This window comes from Bos grunniens, chromosome 5, assembly GCF_055505025.1.
Source record: "Bos grunniens cultivar Pamir isolate PY7600 chromosome 5, Bosgru_T2T1.0, whole genome shotgun sequence".
NCBI lineage: Eukaryota > Metazoa > Chordata > Mammalia > Artiodactyla > Bovidae > Bos > Bos grunniens.
Window position 1 is genome coordinate 18,275,884 of NC_141169.1, and position 15,173 is coordinate 18,291,056.

Below are 15,173 nucleotides of genomic sequence, written 5' to 3' on the forward strand. Positions count from 1 at the left end.
AGGAGGGAGGAGGGTTCAGGATGGGGAACACATGTGTACCTGTGGTGGATTCATTTGGATATTTGGCAAAACCAATACAATATTTTAAAGTTCAAAAATAAAATAAAATTTAAAAAAAATTTTTTTTAAATAAAGAAAGAAAATCTCAAAGTCCTCAAGAAAAACAATCAGACCCTACAGGGTCTCAAAGAAAGCTGGAGAGTTCTTGGGGTGACTACAGTCTCTGGGGGATCCTTCTCCTGGTGAGGGTGAAATATGGAGTTGGCTAATGCCCCTAATTAATCCTTGTTATCACCATATTAATGCTGCTTATAATTGCACCATGTAGTATTGTCTAAACCATTTTGTCTCTGCCCAGGTCAACAAGCTACAATATGCAGTGCCAGTTCAACAAGGATATATAAAACCACCTGATCACAGAAAATATCACTCATCCTTAGATGGACACTGCTATAAGGACTCTGATGCTTGAGACTAGCAAGAGGGGGAGGCCCAATGCCCCCTCGCTGTCCCAGTTCAGCAGGAAGTAGCCAGAGAGATCTTGACACCCCTATCCCCAAAGAATTAGGCCTCCCATCTCCTGAGGGGGTAAATGTTAGGTAGTTAGAATAGGAAAAAGGAGTCCAAAATGGCAGTGGCTAAAAGACAAAGAAGGGAAAAGCCTGCAAAAATAGAAAAAATTAAAGGATTGAGGCCTCTTTTCTTTTCATCTTTTGGGTCGGCCCGCCCTCACTCCTTAAGGGTGTACTATCCTTTGTTTTTCCTAACAAAACTGAGCTATAACACTGATCCGTCTGTCGCTTCAAATTTTTGTTGTGACAAGACAGAATCAAGAAAATTACACACTCCCAAGACAATTTGGATAAATGAGTTACTCAGTTCCGTTCAGTTGCTCAGTCGTGTCCGACTCTTTGCGACCCCATGAATTGCAGCATGCCAGGCCTCCCTGTCCATCACCAACTCCCGGAGTTCACCCAGACTCTCGTCCATTGAGTCGGTGATGCCATCCAGCCATCCCATCCTCTGTCGTTCCCTTCTCCTCCTGCCGCCAATCCCTCCCAGCATCAGAGTCTTTCCCAATGAGTCAACTCTTCGCATGAGGTGGCCAAAGTACTGGAGTTTCAGCTTTAGCATCATTCCTTCCAAAGAACACCCGAGGCTGATCTCCTTCAGAATGGACTGGTTGGATCTCTTTGCAGTCCCAGGGACTCTCAAGAGTCTTCTCCAACACCACAGTTCAAAAACATCAATTCTTTGGAACTCAGTTTTCTTCACAGTCCAAATCTCACATCCATACATGACTACTGGAAAAATCATAGCCTGGACTAGACTGACCTTTGTTGGCAAAGTAATGTCTCTGCTTTTGAATATGCTATCTAGGTTGGTCATAACTTTCCTTCCAAGGAGTAAATGTCTTTTAATTTCATGGCTGCAGTCACCATCTGCAGTGATTTTGGAGCCCAAAAAAATAAAGTCTGACATTGTTTCTACTGTTTCCCCATCTATTTCCCATGAAGTGATGGGACCAGATGCCATGATCTTCGTTTTCTGAATGTTGAGCTTTAAGCCAACTTTTTCACTCTCCTCTTTCACTTTCATCAAGAGGCTTTTGAGTTCCTCTTCACTTTCTGCCATAAGGGTGATGTCATCTGCATATCTGAGGTTATTGATATTTCTTCTGGCAATCTTGATTCTAGCTTGTGCTTCTTCCAGCCCAGCGTTTCTCATCATGTACTCTGCATATAAGTTACTACATTATTGCAAAAAAAAAAAAAAATGTTTTTAATATTTTACTTATATTTTGAAATGAAAATGTTGATGACTTTAGATCAATGTTTCTGTTCTTTTATCCCCATAGGTGTACTTTAAAAAGAAGAGGAAGAAGAATTAGAGTCTGTTGGGAAAACATCCTGTTTCTTCTTTATCATCGTCAGGTTTTTTTTCTGACATAACCAATGAAATGACCATGTAGACTTTTCTTTTCCAGATTCAATCTTTTTATTTATCAGCTACTAACACTTTGTGTCCCATACCCATATTTACTTGGCAGAGTTTTTGTATTTACTTCTCTTCCTTGTACCCTATCTCAGGGACTCTATAGTAGTAATTTCCAATTTAATATGTAATAATGCTGATGTACTTCCTTTTTCTGTATAATCTACACTTTTATATTATTCTAGAGCCATACTAAGTACTACTACTAAGTCGCTTCAGTCGTGTCCGACTCTGTGCAACCCCATAGACAGCAGCCCACCAGGCTCCCCCATCCCTGGGATTCTCCAGGCAAGAACAGTGGAGTGGGTTGCCATTTCCTTCTCCAATGCATGAAAGTGAAAAGTGAAAGTGAAGTCGCTCAGTCATGTCTGACTCTTACCGACCCCATGGACTGCAGCCCACCAGGCTCCTCTGCCCATGAGGATTTTCCAGGCAAGAGTACTGGAGTAGGGTGCCATTGTCTTACCCACTTGAGCCATAGTTTTGTGATTTAAATAGATACTCTGTTCACACTGGTCAGGGAGTTAAAAGAATTGAGGAAAAGTAAAGGAAGCTTTCTGGATCTCCTGAATATATCCTATGTAATAAAAAAAGGCAATCACTTGTCTTAGGTCTTTCATTAGGTCTTTCTAAACTATAATAATCCTGCTTTAGAAGCAATAAAAGACTCAAGGAGTGTGAAGGGATATTCAGCTCCAGTTGTGCATGATTATGTATACCTTGGAAGTGGCAAATAGATTCAAGGGATTAGATCTGGTAGACAGAGTGCCTGAAGAACAATGGTCAGAGGTTCATAACACTGTACAAGAAGCAGTGACCAAAACCATCCAAAGGGGAAAAAAAGAAGCAAGACAAAGAGATTGTCTGATTAGACTTTATAAATAGCTGAGGAAAGAAGAGAAGTGAAAGGCAAGAGATAAAGGTCAGTTTTCATTTCAATTCCAACGAAGGCCAATGCCAAAGCATGTTCAAACTACCATATAATTGCACTCATTTCACACAGCTAGCAGAGTTATGCTCAAAATCCTTCAAGAGAGGCTTCAGCACTACCTGAACTTTCAAATGTATAAGCTAGGTTTTGAAAAGGCAGAGGAATCAGAAATAAAATTGCCAACATTCATCAGATCATAAAGAATGCAAGGGAATTCCAGAAAACCATCTACTTCTGCTTAATTGACTATGTAAAGCTTTTGACTATGTGGATCACAACAAACTTTGGAAAATTCCTAAAGAGATGGGAATACCAGATCATCTTACCTGCCTCCTGAGAAATCTGTATGCAGGTCAGGAAGCAACAGTTAGAACCTTACATTGAACAACTGATTGGTTCAAAATTGGGAAAAGAGTACATCAAGGCTGTTTATTTTTACCCTGTGTATTTAACTTCTATGCAGAGTACATCATGTGAAATGTCAGGATGGATGAATCACAAACTGGACTCAAGGTCACTGGGAAAAATATCAACAACCTAAGATGATTCCACTCTAATGGCAGTTCCTGAAGAGGAACTAAAGAGCCTCTTGATGACGGTGAAAGAGGAGACTGAAAAAGCTGGCTTGAATCTCAATATTAAAAAAAAAAAAAAAAAAAAAAACACCCTAAGATCATGACCTCCAGTTTTATCACTTTTAAATAGAAGGGAAAAAAGTGGAAGCAGTAACAGATTTTATTTTCTTGCATTCCAAAATCACTGTGAATGGTGACTGCAGACATGAAATTAAAAGTCACTTGCACCTTGGAAGGAAAGCTATAACAAACCTAGGCTGCTCATTAAAAAGCAGAGATATCATTTTGCTGACAAAGGTCCATATAGTCAAAGTTACAGTTTTTCCAGTAGTCATATACAGATGTAAGAGTTGGACCATAAAGAAGATTGAGTGCCAAAGAATGAATGCTTTCAAATTGTGGTGCTGGAGAAGACCGTTGAGAGTCCTGTGAACTGCAAGATCACACCAATGAATCGTAAAGGAAATCAACCCTGAATACGCATTGGAAGGACTGTTGCTGAAGCTGAAACTCCAATACTTTGGCCACCTGATGTGAAGAATTAACTCATTAGAAAAGACCCTGAAGCTGGAAAAAGACTGAAGGCAAAGGGAGAAGAGGACAACAGAGCATGACGGTTAGATAGCATCACCGACTCAGTAGACGTGAATTTGAGCAAACTCCAGGAAATAGTGGAGGATAAAAGAATCTGGAATGCTGCAATCCACGGGGTCACAATCCATGGGGTCGGATATGATTTAGTGACTAAACATCAACAGATTTGGTTCTTTGAAAAAAAAAATCAGCAAATCTGATAAACATCTAGCTAAGCTAACCAAGAGAAAAAGTGAAAAGATGCAAATTACAAATAATGCAGGGATATGTCCTTGCCTCTGCAAACATGACACATCTTTAGGAGGATATAAACAGACAAAATAAATTAAGAAGGACACATTCCATGAGAGATGTCACAGAGAGTAGTGGTAGATGTCCTTGTGGAGATGTCCAGTAATCATCTACTTCTTGGACTCAGAAACAAAGGGATTATGCCTTTCAGCAGGCTATTGAAATGACCTCAATAATGTTCCTGACTCTGTAGCCTCCAGAGATTCTGTGATCCATCATATTTTCTTATTAAATTCTATTTCTGAGTAAACTAGCTAACATGAGTTCTGCGATTTGTAACTAGCCCACTATGAGAGATTCTTCTTACCCACAAATCTACAGCCAATATTTGGCTTTATACATGAACTCTGCTTAGAGAGATAAGATATGCTTGTCTTGTCAGCAACCATTAAACAGTTCATGTAACAGCTGTAAGTTAATAGCATTTCCCATCTGGACAAAGGTGTTCCTACAACAATCCCCACAGCAATGTGCCATAGTTATGAAAGGGCTAGTCTGGTTTAGCAAAAAACAAACATAATTTTGTAATCAGATAGACCCAAGTTCAATCCTTTCTCTGTATTTTCTAGCTGTATCATGCTGAAGAATAACAAAGACCCTCTAAACCTCTATTTACCCATTAATACAGATAATAAAATCTACTGCCTCTGAAAGGCACTATCCCTTGCCAACTCATCAGCCATTTCTCACTATTCTTGATTAACATATAAATCTAATTTTATCCATATATGAAGTAGCAGTGTCCTGTTCAGATGATATTTTTCTACTGAAAGAATCTCATTCCTATCCACCAGTTAGTAACTGGTTTACTATGGGAGATGCAATATGACTGTTTTGTTCAAAAGAACCTCATGGGGCAGATGTTAGAGATTTCTGGAGAAGATTTCACTCCCTGATAAAGATGGAGTAAAAGGGTGAGAGGTAGATCAAGGTCAAGAGGGAGAAGATTTTCTTTCTTCCTGCCTTTGAGGACAGTTATGTGATGATGTGATTCTTAGAGATACAGCAACTATCTTAACACCATGCATGATGTGAAGACTAGGAGAATCAAAAGTACACAGTGATGCTCCAAGAATTAAGCATCATTCATTAAACCATCTTCCTCCAGGCCCAGTGTTACAGGAGGAAAACAAATTCTTACTGTGAAATCCAATTTCAGTTGGTTTGCTTTCATCTAAAATAATCCTTACTGAAATACTGCTTTATAGAAATTTTATAAGGACTGAGTAAGATGATTCTTTCTGAACAAATGACAATCTACTCCTCTATTCTAACCCCCCTTCTTCCATCTCACTCAGAGTGAAAGCCAAATATCTTATGGTATTCATGATTTGTTCTCCACTCCCTGTGTCCTACCACTATATCTGACCTAAATGGAGTTGCAAAGAGTCAGACATGATTGAGAGACTGAACTGAACTGAACTGAACTGAATCTCTTACTGCTTTTCTCCTTGCTCTCCCTGTTTCCAACTTTTTGGCTTCCTTGTTGTGCTTTCCAAACCCCAAGAAATCTCCATTCTAAGGATCTTTGCTTTAACTGTTTTCACTGCATAGATTTATTTTCCTCCATATACTTAACTGATTCCCAATTCATCCCTCTTTATTCACACTATACCTTCTTGATGATGCCTTTCTGGTCACTCTATTAACACACTTGATCCCCCTTATCCTGTTCTATAATTTCATTCTCCCCCATAGTATTTTTCACCTTTTCCCTTAGTATATAATTTATTTATAAATGATTATTATATACCATTTAAATATATGCTAAAACAGAGCTATATGAGGGCAGGTCTTTCTCTTTTTTATTCAGTGTTGGATCTCAAGGAACAAAAACAGTGCCTGGCATATAGCTGGTGCCTAATACATACATCAGTTCTTGGCCTTTTGGCTAAGATCGAGCATAGTATGGGGGTTTCCCTGGTTAAGAACCTGCCTGCCAATGCAGGAGACACAAGAGATAAAAACTCAATCCCTGGGTCAGGAAGATCCCCTTGAGTAGGAAACGGTAACCCATTCCAGTATTATTGCCTGAAAAATGCCATGGATAGAGGACTCTGATGGGCTACTGTCCATGAGATTGCAAAGAGTCGGACACGACTGAGGCCAATAAATATGTGCTAAATTAATGATGAATTTTCAGAATGGGTGGCACATTCTAGCTACTGGATTAATCTTTTCCTAATCACTATACAATTTATTGCTCATTCTTGTCTTCTCATAGTCAAAGCATGTTGTAGGATCCACCACACCTGTCTCCCCTCCACTGTTTTCTATGATTCTACTCTTATTTCTCTCTTTAACTTTTCTTTTCTCTAATGATTTATTTCTGTATGTAGTACTATTGCACATCTTACAGTTGCTTTTCCTGATATTTCTCTTTGCATGCACAATAAGCATTATTCTTATTCATTCAGCAAATCTTTGTTGTTATGTGCCTACTATGCGCCAGGTAATTTGCTGTTTTAGCCTTTCAAAGAATAAAACAGTCCAACAGTTACTCTCTTTTGTATTCTCTCATGTGCTGATGTGGATCAAATAGTACATTTGTACTCTAATGTGACAAATGAATAAAGGTGTTTGAACAACATGCCCAGGTCCAAGGTGAAAAGTGTGTAATGGTCACTGGTCAAGAAAACAAGAGATTAGGCATGCCGAACAATGAACTGCAGAAGGAAAGGTCACAAGAATTGTATCATGAATTATTGTACAAATAAAATTTCAAGGCTATGCTGCTAAGAAGACAGAAGGACAGAGATCTTTTCAGAACATAAAGGAAGTTACTCTAGGAGTAAAGAAGAATACAGACATTACAAATTAATAGAAAACAGAATATTTTGGTGAAGGACACAATATCTTTTTAATGAATCTACTCTCCTAGAGAAGATATAGAATGTGGTATATATTTTATACACTTGATCAAAAACATTTACAAACTACTCTTTTTAAAGTTATTCTATTTGCTTCTCTCCTTCGGTAAAGATATTTTCAGACAGTATTTTTTATGCAGAAATTTCCCATTCTCGAAAGCTGTCATAATGCCAAGTGAAGAAGTTATTCATCCATGAAAGCTTCCTTTGTTAAAATACAGATCGCATTATTTATACAATCTGAATGTTTAATGAATGCACACAAATTCAAATGTCAATGTAGATAAACTAAAATTACATTTCTATCAAGGAAGAAAGGCATTTTGAACAAAGAAGAGCACTCTTGTTTTAAGGTGAAAAAGTTAAAGGATGAATATTAAATTGTTTTTTAAAAAGCAAATGACAGAGAAGTATATGAGGGTTTCCTTAAAGGTTATCCCAAGTACAAATTTGAAACCATATGTTTAAACAATGAGTGGTCTAGCTATTTCATACTGTAGCTTAGAAAATAAACAACACATTTTTATCCCATATCATAGGGAAAAAATGGTAAAATCATTATTATAAGTGGCTTTAAGAATTTTGTCTGTGTATCCAAACTGAAATGTTGAACTTTAATAACTCAGATTCTTATCAATAATATACTTGAGCAGAACTGCAATTCATAAAATAAATTGACCATAACAAAAGATTTTGTGAGATTGTTTTAACTACATATGACACTTGTCTCAAACAAAATACCCAGAATATTTATCTTACCCAGTTTTGTTATTCTAGTATATTCACTTTTTTACAGGTCACATGAGGAGCTTTGGATAAAAGGAAATAATCAGATTCTATCAATTCTTTCCTATTATAGCTGTAAAAAGGCATCTTTTTGAAGGAAACTTTTTAAAAAAGATTTCCCAGATAACATAGTAATCACAGGGAAGAAGAAACTTTAGTTTCACTGTCTTCATAGATGCTTCTGAGCAAGTTTACTCTTTTGGTACAAAAAGAAATTGATAAAAATCAGTGTGATTTCTGCCTTACTGAGTGTCTAACTGATGAAGCACTTTTCCCCTTTGGCCTATTGAAGCTACTACTAATGCATTTTCACTGAAATAGTGAATGAAGATTTTAGTAGTATCTGTAAACTGAGCTTTATAGATATAAACGGGAGATAACAGAAGAAAGATTTGAGAGAAAAGAAGTCAGAAATTCTCTCTTACCATTTTTGTTATATATAAATAACCTGCCCATTATTGTTTGCAAGAATTTTTAATTACCACTGAGTATATAAATCCCAGCTGCTATACATCTTAAAAGAAGAAACTATTCAGTTGTCCATGTGAGAAGCTACACAAGTACAAATCAACACATCTGTTTTAGAATATTTGCACTTGTGAATGATTCTTTCAGATGTGAGAAATAGAAACCTAAAGTAAAAAGGGCATAAAAAATAAAAGGTAATCTTTTGGCTCATATAACCAAAAATTTTAAGGACAGTCTGGGTTTCAGTACTTAATGTTGCAAGATGCCATATATGTCTAGCACTGCACTATTTTTGACTTACATTGGTTTCATTTCAGAATAGTGACCTGATATGTCACCACAACAAAGTCTTAACTTCTCATTCAGTTCTAAGACCTGCTCTACTTTACAAACTCAGGGCCTCTACAATGAGGAACAGGTAGAACCTGCTTAAGAAAGTTATATACTGTAAAATGTTATCCTAGTTTTCTCCAAAGGAACCTGCAGCTATTTACCAGAAAAGCCTATACATATACATTGGAGGAAGGAATGTAAGCCATTACTGGATACTAGTTCACAATTATTTAATCCCCGAAGCACCAAATTTCACTTTGGAATGCTCTGGTTCTTTAGGAATTCTCCTTGATAAAAAGCCAATAAGGAAAAATATCACATTCTTTGAGGAGTGGAAGAGATTAGAGCCACATTATCAATCTAAGACAGAGAAGGCAATGGCACCCCACTCCAGTACTCTTGCCTGGAAAATCCATGGATGGAGGAGCCTGGTAGGTTGCAGTCCATGGGATCGCTAAGAGTCGGACATGACTGAGAGACTTCACTTCCACTTTTTACTTTCATGCATTGGAGAAGGAAATGGCAACCCACTCCAGTATTCTTGCCTGGAGAATCCCAGGGATGGGGCAGCCTGATGGGCTGCCGTCTATGGGGTAACACAGAGTCAGACACAACTGGAGTGACTTAGCAGCAGCAGCAGCAGCAGCATTGATCTAAAAGATGAAAGTATGGTGTCTCCTATCATATAACTCTAAATTTAGAGTCCCAAAGAAAAGCAAGGAGAGATAAGAAAGACTTCTTAAATGAACAATGCAAAGAAAGAGAGGAAAACAATAGAATGGGAAAGACTAGAGATCTCTTCAAGAAAATTGGATTTATCAAGGGAACATTTCATGCAAGGATGGGCAGGATAAAGGATAGAAACAATAAGGATCTATTAATAACAGAAGCAGAAGAGATTAAGAAGAAGTGACAAAAATACAAGAAGAACTACACAAGAAAGGTCTTAATGACTCAGATAACCACAAAGGTATGGTCACTCACCTACAGCTGGGCATTCTGGAGTGTGAGGTCGAGTGGGCTTTAGGAAGCATTACTACAAACAAAGCTAGTGGAGGTGATGGAATTTCAGCTGAGCTATTTAAAATCCTAAAAGATGATGGTGTTAAAGTGCTGCATGTAATACATCAGCTAACTTGGAATTCTCAGTAGTGGCCACTGGACTGGAAAAGGTCAGTTTTCATTCCAATCTCAAAGAAAGTGAAAGTGAAGTCGCTCAGTTGTGTCCAACTCTTTGCAACCCCATGGACTGTAGCCTACCAGGCTCCTCCCTCCATGCAATTCTCCAGGCAAGAGTACTGGAGTGGGTTGTCATCTCCTTTTCCAGGGGATCTTCCCGACCCAGGGATTGAACCCAGGTCTCCCGCATTCCAGGCAGACGCTTTAACCTCTGAGCCACCAGGGAAGCTGGCAAAGAAGAAGGACAATGCCAAAAAATATTCAAACTTCCTTACAATTGCACTCATTCTACATCATGCTGGCAAGGTTATACTTCAAGAGAACACCCAATAGCCAACGCTGGAACATTTTGAGCTAATAAATTAAATAAAATAGTGTTAATATATAACCAAAATATATAAAATAATATGCATAATTCCATACTTATAGAAATAATTGATTGAATCCACAAGTAAGTGGGGGGAAAGAGACATATCTCCAGTGTAGAAGAATTCCAAATAATGTATGTACCTGTTCTATTCTCAAAAAGGTACAGTACAAATTCCCACTCTTAACACGTGTGCTATACTAAGTGATTTCTTTCCAGTGTTAACATGGAAAGGGAAGATAAGTAGGGTATAACCTTAAAGTAGAGAAACTTGGCAAACATTAATTCAGCTGGTGATCAAGGTTAAAATCAACAGTGATAAGTCATGTTAACAATATGTACTGTTGCTATAAAGTGATGATAATGTAACTTTAGCTCTGTGGTCTCCTCCCAAAAACACATAAACCTCAGTATAATAATGAGAAAAACAGATAAACTCAAATTGAAGGACATTCTACAGAATATTCAATACCAGCTAGTACTCATCTAAACTCTCAAGGTTATTAAAAAGAGAGAGAGAATCAAAGAAAATATAAAATAAACGAACAGTCGAAAAGAGAATAGAGATATAATAACTAAATTTAATATTGTATCTTAGAAGACACTGGAAAAGCAAGAGGACATTAGGTAAAAAAAATAAGGAAATCTAAGTAAGATATGAACTTAAATAATGATGTATTGATACATATTCATTAATTGTAACATGAACCATATGAAAATAATGTTATAATCAGGAAAGTTGTGTATGTAATATAATGCAACTCTCTTTACTATCATCATAATTTTTCTGTAAATATAAGTATTTTCTAAACATTAAAATTATTAATAAGCAGTACACTGAAATTACCTTCCATGAGAAAATTCACCTTAAACAAATATAAAAGAAAATCATCAACCCAAGTGTCTGTCAACAGGAAATGAATGGATAAAATAGATGGGATTGTGTGTATGTATGCACACATATATACACACATGATGTACTATTATTGTGCAATAAAAATGCATTTGCAACAACATGGATGGACCTGGAAGGTAGTATGCTTAGTGAAATAAGTCAGAGAAATCCAAATACTGTATTTTATTATTTATATGTGGAATCTTAAAAATAATACAAATGAGTAATGCAAAATAATATAAAAATACATAGCAAAACAGACTCACAGAGAATAAACCAGTTACGAGTGGGAAGAGAGAAGTGGCGAGGAGCAAGATAGGGGTAGGAGACTGAGGTACAAACTGTTTTAAAATAAACAAGCTACAAGGATACATTGTACAGCACAGGACATATAGCCAATATTGTATAACTTTAAATGGTGTATAATCTATAAAAAAAGTCTGAATTGTTATCTTGAAACCAAAATAATACTATAAATCAACTATATTTCAATGTAATAAAACTTTAGAAAATTGTCAGTAGCTTTTATGAATTGTTCATGAAGAGGGAAGTCTCTGACTGTGTTAATATCAAAGACTTCTAGACAAGAAAATGAAATTTAATAACATTAAAAAAAAACTGAATACCCTTTCTTCAGAGACCTTCTTCATGGAGGTATTAATGAAACAAATAAGAGTTGAGCCTTAATTTCTTCATGCTTCTATAGTAAACATTTAATATCTTTTGTCTTTACTATTTATGTTGTCTTCATCAGGTAGTCTCTAAAATTATAAAACATTTTAATTTAATGAGCTGTTATCACTGACATTCAGTTCAGTTCAGTTGCTCAGTCATGTCCGACTCTTTGCAACCCCATGAATCACAGTATGCCTTTCTGTATGGCCTCCCTGTCCATCACCAACTCCCAGAGTTTACTCAAATTCATGTCCATTGAGTCAGTGATGACAGCCAGCCATATCATCCTCTGTCGTCCCCTTCTATTCCTGCCCCCAGTCCCTCCCGGCATCAGGGTCTTCAATGAGTCAACTCTTTGCATGAGGTGGCCCAAGTATTGGAGTTTCAGCTTTAGCATCAGTCCTTCCAAAGAACACCCAGGACTGATCTCCTTTAAATGGACTGGTTGGATCTCCTTGCAGTCCAAAGGACTCTCCAACACCACAGTTCAAAAGCATCAATTCTTTGGTGCTCAGCTTTCTTCACAGTCCAACTCTCACATTCATACATGACCACTGGAAAAACTATAGCCTTGACTAGACAGACCTTTGTTGGCAAAGTAATATCTCTGCTTTTTTCTTTAATTTTATTATTATTATTTTTTAACTTTACAATATTGTATTGGTTTTGCCATACATCGACATGCATCCACCACGGGTGTACACATGTTCCCCATCCTGAACCCCCCTCCAGCCTCCCTTCCCCGTACCATCCCTCTGGGTCATCCCAGTGCACCAGCCCCAAGCTTCCTGTATCCTTCATCAAACCTGGACTGGCGATTCATTTCTTATATGATATTATACATGTTTTAATGCCATTCTCCCAAATCATCCCCCGCTCCTTCTCCCACAGAGTCGAAAAGACTGTTCTATACATCTGTGTCTCTTTTGCTGTCTCGCATACAGGGTCGTCGTTACCATCGTTCTAAATTCCATATATATATGCATTAGTATACTGTATTGGTGTTTTTCTTTCTGGCTTACTTCACTCTGTATAATAGGCTCCAGTTTCATCCACTTCATTAGAATTGTACTGGCACAAAGACAGAAATATAGATCAATGGAACACAATAGAAAGCCCAGAGATAACCCCACACACCTATGGATACCTTATCTTTGACAAAGGAGGCAAGAATATACAATGGATCAAAGACAATCTCTTTAACAAGTGGTGCTGGGAAAACTGGTCAACCACTTGTAAAAGAATGAAACTAGAATACTTTCTAAAACCATACACAAAAATAAACTCAAAATGGATTAAAGATCTAAACATAAGACCAGAAACTATAAAACTCTTAGAGGAGAACATAGGCAAAACACTCTCCGACATACATTACAGCAGGATCCTCTATGACCCACCTCCCAGAATAATGAAAATAAAAGCAAAAATAAACAAATGGGATCTAATTAAAATTGAAAGCTTCTGCACAACTAAAGAAACTATAAGCAAGGTGAAAAGACAGCCTTCAGAATGGGAGAAAATAATAGCGAATGAAGCAACTGACAAACAACTAATCTCAAAAATATACAAGCAGCTCCTGCAGCTCAATTCCAGAAAAAATAAACGACCCAATCAAAAAATGGGCCAAAGAACTAAATAGACATTTCTCCAAAGAAGACATAAAGATGGCTAACAAACACATGAAAAGATGCTCAACATCACTCATTATCAGAGAAATGCAAATCAAAACCAGAATGAGGTACCATTTCATGCCAGTCAGAATGGCCGCGATCCAAAAGTCTATCTCTGCTTTTTAATATGCTACCTAGGTTGGTCATAACTTTCCTTCCAAGGAGTAAGCGTCTTTTAATTTCATGGCTGCAATCACCATCTGCAGTGATTTTGGAGGCCAGAAAAATAAAGTCAGCCACTGTTTCCCCATCTATTTGCCATGAAGTGATGGGACCAGATGCCATGATCTTCGTTTTCTGAATGTTGAGCTTTAAGCCAACTTTTTCACTCTCCTCTTTCACTTTCATCAAGAGGCTTTTTAGTTCCTCTTCACTTTCTGCCATAAGGGTGGTGTCATCTGCATATCTGAGGTTATTGAGATTTCTCCCGGCAATCTTGATTCTAGCTTGTGCTTCTTCCAGCCCAGCGTTTCTCATGATGTACTCTGCATAGAAGTTAAATAATCAGGGTGACAATATACAGCCTTGTCCTTTTACTTTTTGGAAAAGGAAAAGGACACTCCTTTTCCTATTTGGCACTCCTTTTCCTATTTGGAACCAGTCTATTGTTCCATGTCCAGTTCTAACTGTTGCTCCCTAACCTGCATATAGGTTTCTCAAGAGGCAGGTCAGGTGGTCTGGTATTCCTATCTCTTTAAGAGTGTTCCACCGTTTATTGTAATCCAAAAAGTCAAAGGTTTGGCATAGTCAATAAAGCAGAAATAGATGTTTTTCTGGAACTCTCTTGCTTTTTCCATGATCTGGTGGATGTTGGCAATTTGATCTCTGATTGGCCAGTAGTTAAAAAAGATTTGTCACAGATTCTCCAGGACGGATAGATCCATATTTATTTACAATCTATTTAAATGAAAACACTGGAAAAATACTGTTGTTTAGCAAACTCAGGATATCCCCCAGGTGAAATCTGAAATTGCTCCTCATACACAGAGGGCAAGGAAGGACTGAAGAGGCAGACCATTTCCGATTGGTAGGTGGCAGCTTTAATAAACAAGGGAAATTACATATGCTTGTCTTGAGCAGCCACAAGATAAGTAGATCTCTATATTCAACCACCAGAATCTTAAGTTTATATAAAGCTCTTAACAGGGTTCAGTCGAGTATAGAGTCCAGATGGTCCCAACACCACATTATTAGTTCAAAGTTGCACCCTTGAAATAGCTCTAGCCATGGGAATGATTCCAAATCACTTCAGTGTTGTTGGACTCTTTGCAACCTGTGCACCAAGACCACTAGGCTCCTCTGTCCATGGAATTTTCCAGGCAAGAACACTGGAGTGGCTTATGCTGCCTGCCTCCAGGGGATCTTCCTGACCCAGGGATCGAACCTGTGTCTCTCATGTCTCCTGCATTGGCAGGTGGGTTCTTTACCACGAGTGCCACTTGGGAAGCCCATTTGATCTGCACATCAAGGCTGTTTATTATCACCCTGTTTATTTAACTTATATACAGAATACATCAAGTTAAATGCTGGGCTGGATGAGGCAC

General features: G+C 37.6%; 1 long non-coding RNA gene across 1 annotated transcript in view; it reads right to left on the reverse strand.

Annotated features, from left to right (window-relative positions):
• Positions 1-11,454: 11,454 nt before the first annotated feature.
• Positions 11,455-15,173, reverse strand: part of LOC147371357 (uncharacterized) — a 201,144-nt gene continuing 197,425 nt past the window's right edge. Inside the window, exon 3 of the long non-coding RNA XR_015164794.1 lies at positions 11,455-12,045. This is a non-coding gene — a long non-coding RNA (uncharacterized LOC147371357). The remainder of the gene's footprint in view (positions 12,046-15,173) is intronic.